The 7,072-nt window shown below is 39.1% G+C and overlaps 1 protein-coding gene and 1 long non-coding RNA gene across 5 annotated transcripts in view; one reads left to right on the forward strand and one right to left on the reverse strand.

Moving 5' to 3' along the window:
* Positions 1-7,072, forward strand: part of LOC115282746 — a 25,657-nt gene that overhangs the window by 11,873 nt on the left and 6,712 nt on the right. The window contains exon 1 of one of the 3 annotated variants that reach the window (XR_003904731.1): positions 723-848. The exons of 1 other annotated variant lie outside the window; for it this stretch is intronic. This is a non-coding gene — a long non-coding RNA (uncharacterized LOC115282746). Of the gene's footprint in view, positions 1-722; positions 903-7,072 lie in introns of those variants that run through there. One more of the 3 variants, XR_003904733.1, reaches the window with a different exon arrangement.
* The window catches only part of EFCAB5 (EF-hand calcium binding domain 5), a 154,487-nt gene that overhangs the window by 2,216 nt on the left and 145,199 nt on the right, over positions 1-7,072 (reverse strand). The window lies entirely within an intron of this gene.

Below are 7,072 nucleotides of genomic sequence, written 5' to 3' on the forward strand. Positions count from 1 at the left end.
TTAAAACATGGGGATACAATTTTCTAAATATTTTTCTTTCAACACACATTTCTCTCAATTGTAGTTGTTCAATAAATGTTGAAACATTAAATTACAGAATAAATTAGGCTTTTCAAATATTAAAAATCTTTTCAGATTATAGTTCAGTAACATAAATGACAATTATGAATAAAACAAAAACAGATGCTAGCCATGAGAGTATAGTACAAATACCTGATTCATCTCAAGTTCTGGGCAATCCCAGACCAATCCACATACATACTTAAAATATTGAGGTGCATTTGTTATAATTGATTCCTTTTTATATTAATTTGCTTCCTGGAAACTTTACAAGGCAATGCTATAGGCTGGAAAGATTACTTTGATTATCATACTGTTCTAGTGTTTTGAATCTAAAGTTCATCCCAGAACACTCCTAAAACCAAAACTAATTTCATTTTCTGAGATATCAGCTCTGCTGCACCCCACGGTTTTTATTCTGCGCTTTCCAAATCCCCATTAAGAGCTCTGTTCCATTGATGCCTGCTACAGTGTTCTTATCTCAACATCCAGATGAAACAGACCCCTATCTGCAGCCATTATTAAGCTGGTCGGCCATCTCCACGGTGACTCAAGATGAGGATGGGGAGGGAGGCCTCTCCCTTTCACAACCCCCTGTTGCTTATTTCCTGTCTAATTGTTACGGGGGACAGAGGCTCTGAACCCTTCTGGGTTGTGGTTCCTGTTTGCTTGCGTTTTCCAATGAGAGAGTGATGTGTTAACAACAGCTGCAACGATCTCTCCAATGACGCCTCCTTGGCTCTGTTGGGTTCCCATTAACAACGGTTGAGCGCTACTGCCCTCTTGTGGTGGGTACATGCCAGATTTTGCTGCTTGGCAGACGACACAGCCAGATTGTCCAGGTTTAGTAATTCTTTCAAGCATACAGACCGCTTTTGTTTCTTCTCTTACTGTTAGAAACTATGGGTCTGTTTATTTGTTTGCTTGTTTGTTTTGCTTTGCCTTGGTAAAGTTTATAGAAAATTATTTGAGGACATCTGAGCTAAAAGAATTGCTGGGTCAAACCCTTGAATCTGTTTATGAACCTATTAACTCAGAAACATTTTATGGTATTTGGGGGGGGGGTCTAGTTTAATCAAACTTTTAATTACATAAGGAATTGATTTTGCTAAAAGCGGTAGGATATTCCAGGATAATTCTAATTCAAACTCCCTTTATGGAACTCTGCTTTAACACTAGATTTGTAAAATCCTTTTGGGAATTATACGCAATTAGAAAGATGGGCAAAGCAAAAATAATGAAGCACTTAAGCATCAAGTTCAAAAGTCGAAGTATAACTGCTCCTTTCACAACTAATAACCCAAGATCAGCAGTATTTCTTGCATGCTTCTCTCCTTAGCGTTAGTTCTTAATTTTAGTTCCCTTATTTCTGTTGTTTTATATGCCATATGCCTCCTCTTTACATGACTGCCACATGCAATGGGCTGAATGTCCTGCAACAGCCTATAGTTAAAAGATCATGTGTGTGCATGTTTCAGCCGGTTCTTATGTAAGTCAGAAAATTCAGATTGGCCATGGCTTTCAGGCACTTACTACGTTATTGTTAACTTAAAGTGATCCAAAATGTACCTCTTCCAGCTTATCAGGAGAGGATCGGTATTAAATGGGGAGGTAAGAACACATTTTTTCTCCAATTATCCAAAAATGGGTAGAAGTTTGCTCCAGGCTGACCCTTGTGTTCTTGCAGGTATATAAGTTTCATTTCTGTTGGTGTAATTTCTGTACAATATCACATTGGATTGCCCTTTTTTTCATAGCTATAAATTAAATGTGAGAGAGGCGCCTGGGTAGCTCAGCCGGTTGAGTGTCTGCCTCTTGGTTTCTGCTCAGCATGACCCCACAGTTCATGGGTTTGAACCCCACTTGGGACTTTCTCTCTCTCCCTCTCTCTCTGCTCTCCCCACCTCATTCTCTCCCTCTTTTTCTCTCAGAAAAAATAAACTTTTCTTAATGTGAGAATTGAAATCAATGCAATTTACTTTACAAAAATTCATAGTTTAATGCAGTAGATTCTGAATTCTGTTTATGTACCTCCATTCATAACAAATATTGAGCATGAGCCCCAATACATGTATATTTATTTATAAATCTTTCATTTAAAAACAAAAAAATAGAAATTAGGCAATGATGGGATAAGATGATTACAAACAAAAGTCCTAAAATATTTTTCTTACACCCCAAAAGTACAAGTATCAGTTGTTTGCTCCTTTTGTTTCCTCCTTTTTGTTTGGAGCTTTGTTGAGGAAGCTTACAGAGGTCTCTATATTCATAAACACACTCATACTCTCTCTGCTTTCACTCTGGTCCTCTCCTTCTCAGCTGTGTCTGATGTCCCCCAGTCCAGAGACAGTCTGCATTACCCCCTTTGAGAAATAAACTTCTAGTGCTGGGGAGAGGAAGTTGCCTAGTGGTATGATGTAGAGATGAGATACAGACAAAAACACTAAACAAAAAGAGAGGAGAAACAACAGAGAAGAGAAAACTTCAAAAAATAATTATTGTTGGGGTGCCTGGGTGGCTCAGTGGGTTAAGCATCAGACTCTTGACTTCAGCTCAGGTAATGATCTTATGGTTTGTGGGTTTGAGCCTTGTATCTGGCTCTGCACTGACAGTGTAGAGCCTGCTTGGGATTTTCTCTCTCCCTCTCACCCTCCCCCACTCAGACCCTCCTTCTCTCTCTCTCTCTCTCTCTCTCTCTCTCTCTCTCTCTCTCTCAATAAAGCATATGCTTACACAAAAACTTGTAAACAAAGGTTCATAGCAGCATTATATACAATAGCCAAAAAGTAGGAACAACCCACATGTCTATCAAATGATAAATGGATAAATAAAATTTGCTATACCCATACAATATAGTATTATTCAGCTGTAATAAAGGAATGAAGTATTGATACATAGACCAAAGATGAACCTTGAAATATTATGCTAAGTGAAAGAATCCACCTTGTATGACTCCATTTATATGCAATGTTTAGAACAGGCAAATCTTAGAGACAAAAAGTAGATTAGTGGTTGCCAGGGGCTGGGGGAGGGAGGGGCAAAGAGGGGCAGTAACTGCTAATGGGTGCTGGGTTTCTTTTCCAAGTGCTGAAAATATTCTAAAATTAGTGGCGATGTTTGCAAAACTTCGCGAATATACTAAAAACTACTGAATGGTACAGTACAAATTGGTGAAATTTGTGGTGTGTGAATTATAATCTCAGTTTCTCAAAAAAGGCAATGGGGCATTGTCTTCAAGATTATGTTCCCTGGCAAACTAAAAATCAAATGTGAGGGTTGAATAAAAACATTTTCAGCCAAGAAAGTTCTCAAAAAATTTACCATTCACATATTCTTTCTCAGAAAACTATGAGAGATATTCTACCTTGGAAAAGGCAAAGTAAATTCCTATGATAGCAGCAAAATGAATTTCAAGAAGGCAACCCAGTATCAGATCTGGGGTGGGGGAAGACCCTAGATAGAAAGAGAATCAAAATCTCTAAAAGGGATGGCTTCAAGGAAAAAGAAAATGGAACTAAAAAACTTACCTGATAAAATTTCCCCCAAGGGAAATTATATGGAGAGACAAAATGGATGGGGTGGGAATTATCAAGAAATACAAAGAAACCTCAAGAATTAAAAAAAATAAAAGTAAGGGGCACCTGCATGGCTCAGTCAGTTAAGTGTCTGACTTCAGTTCAGGTCATGATTTCGTAATTCATGGGTTTGAGCCCCGCATTGGGCTCTGTGCTGATAACTCAGAGCCTGGAGCCTGCTTGGGGTTCTGTGTGTGTCTCTCTCTCTCTCTGCCCCTTCCTCGCTCATGCTGTCTCTCTCTCTCTGTCTCTCAAAAATGAATAAACATTAAAAACATTTTTTTTCACTCATGTGGATCTTGAGAAACTTAACATAAGATCATGGGGGAAATGAAGGGGAAAAAAATGTTACAAACTGAGAGTGAGGGAGACAAACCATAAGAGACTCTTAAATACAGAGAACAAACTGAGGGTTGATAGGGGGGTGGGGGAGAGGGGAAAGTGGGTGATGGGCATTGAGGAGGGCACTTGTTGCGATGAGCACTCGGTGTTGTATGGAAGCCCATTTGACAATAAATTATATTAACAGTTTTAAATAAATAAATTAAATTAAAAATAAAAGTGAATTATTTATCTCAGGAAAGACAAAAAGTGAAACGAGAGCAATCAAAATATGTTACAGTGTTCAGCTGTGGATCATATTTGCATAGGCAACATCATGTAAACATTGCATTTTGGTTTAACTCCAAATGGTAATACAATTACATTAGGAGGACAGGATAAGAGAATGGTGGTAAAATAGAACTCAACTTTCATCTATAATAAAAGGAAATCAGTTGATGAGGTTTAAAATTGAGGAATGAAAAGATAGCAATGCTCTATAGTATTAGAAAGACAGAAATGTGCACACGCCAGAAGAAATAGTCAAAAGAATCAAAAAGAATGGCCTCTGGTGAGGGGACCTAGGGAGACTGAGAAGAGAGAAGAGGGATGGGCTGGTGACTCTTTTACTAGAAGGCTTTAGTTCTAGTTGACCTTTTAAAATACTTTAATAAAAATATAATTTTTATACTCCTTTGAGATAAAAGATTATTTAACATCCACAAAATGAAAAAAAAACTATGTCAAGGAAATCTGTAAAACTATATTGGCCTTAAATAGAAAAATGATCTCATTAAACTGATTTTTAATAGACTTTATCAGATATTAAAACATCAGTGATGGTACCCAGATAAATAAAACCATGCTGTTTCTTTAACTTCAATAACAACTGTTGGAAAACTTCAAAATTTAAAACCAAAAGGAATGATAAGGGGCAGAAAGAGAATTGATGATTTGATTTTTTTCTTTTTTTTTCCCCCTGGTTGACTTGGACTGGAGAGGGAAGGGGTCTGCATGCATGGGAAATGGGTCAAGCATCCAGGTCCCAGGTCCTTACTGAACCCTAAAATAGTTTCCCAAACAGTGAATTGAGTGTTTGTCCAATATCTTTTCTACAAGGGCCCTTTAAGAGATTTTTGCTAGGACAAAAGGAATCTATTCTGAAACTTAGTGGATGTTTCCTCCTCTAGAGCCTGAAATCTATGAGCTTCTCATAAAAGGCCCCCTTGTGGCTACCTGTTTAACGCAGGTCTAACTGTGATTGCAGGTTTTTCCTACAGGTAGGAAACCAACAAATCCTAGGAGTCACCACCCAAGAAACCAAGTCTAAGAAGGTGATAGAGAACTATAACTAAATCCAAACCAATTAGAGTATACAGAGGATCCAAATTCATAGGACAAAACAATGTTCTTGGTATCTTGTCCATTTGACTTTGACTCATTTACAAGAACCAGGCACATTCCCACTGTTGCATATTCAGTTCAGTGCTGTGAAGTTCGTAGTGTCTTATTAAAGGTTCCTATCTCATCTTCAGCAGTGCTGCAGAGAATGAAGTCGAGTCTTGTCTCACTCTTGCAGTGGAGGGAGCTACAGAATAGCAATTGCTAGAGCCACCACTATGGTGGCAATAGCACTTAGGGAAAGATCACCTGGGGAAGGTGAGTCTTGAAGACACTTCATCAGGGCTGTGAATCCAGCGGTCCTTCCCCCCAGTGGTGGGGCATCTCTCTCCATTGCCCTCTCTGGAGGATCATGGTAGTGATTTTTTGAGGAAGCTAGTGAGTTTCTTTATAGATAGTGATAGCACAGAGGCACTGGGTGCTTTGGCAGAGAAGGAGCTTTAGGGCTCCTGCAAGGGAAATGTAAGGTCTGGGGAACTCTGCAGAGACCAGCATCTATAAACCTAAAGACTCTTGGATTTAGGCATGGGGAGGGAGTATGGCAGACATACACGCTCTAGAGAGCAAAGTGACCCTGGTCACACTTGAAATGAAGAAACTGTTATTCTTGCTTCCAGATCTGATAACATTTCCCTCTGGGAAAGGGATATGGGTCAGGCAGTGGACACCCTACAGAAAGAGCAGGCAAGGTTGGTAGCTTCAGTCCAAAGTGGAGTGGGGAAAATAGATCCTTGAGAAGGTGGTCAGATCATAGGTCTTCAGGTAGAAGAGGCCAATTACTGGGAGTGCTTCAGTCAGAGTGAAAGAGACTATTGATGTACTACTGCGTGCACAGCTGTCTGGGTCCTGGTCCAGGGGTCACTAGGGTTGCTGGGTTCCCCACAGGAAAGTATGTCAACATCATTTACATGCAATGAATGGCACAGCTTTAGGAAGCCAAGCTTCCTGAACAAAGCTGTCCAATGCTCCTTCATAGATGACTGCCTCAGTCTAAAGGTGGGATTCAGCTGTCTGGAATTCCACCAGAATATAAAATTCCCCTTCTGATGCAAAACCACAATGAGATATCACATCACACCTATTAGAATGGCTATTATCAAAAATTCAAGAAATGTCAAATATTGGTGAGGATATAGAGAAAATAGAACCCTTGTACACTGTAGGGAAGGTAAATTGGTAGAGCCATTATAAAAAGCAATATGGACATTTTAACAATGTTTAAATGTCATTATTACCCAAAGCAATTTACACATTCAATGCAATCCCCATAAAAGTTGCACCAGCATTCTTCTCAAAGCTAGAACAAACTATCTTAAAATTCATATGGAACCACAAAAGACCTCGAATAGCCAAAGTAATATTGAAGAAGAAAACCAAAACGGGAGGCATCACAATCCCAGACTTTAGCCTCTACTACAAAGCTGTCATCATCAAGACAGTATGGTACTGGCACAAAAACAGACACATGGACCAATGGAATAGAATAGAGGACCAAGAACTGGACCCACAAGTATATGGCCAATTAATCTTTGACAAAGCAGGAAAGAGTGTCCAATGGAAAAAAGACAGTCTCTTCAACAAGTTGTGTTGGGAGAGCTGGACAGCAACATGTAGAAAAATGAAATTAGACCACTTTCTGACACCATTCACAAAAATAAACTCAAAATGGATAAAGGATCTGAATGTGAGACAGGAAACCATAAAAACCCTTGAGG

The sequence above is a fragment of the Suricata suricatta genome, chromosome 17 (assembly GCF_006229205.1).
Source record: "Suricata suricatta isolate VVHF042 chromosome 17, meerkat_22Aug2017_6uvM2_HiC, whole genome shotgun sequence".
NCBI classification, from domain to species: domain Eukaryota; kingdom Metazoa; phylum Chordata; class Mammalia; order Carnivora; family Herpestidae; genus Suricata; species Suricata suricatta.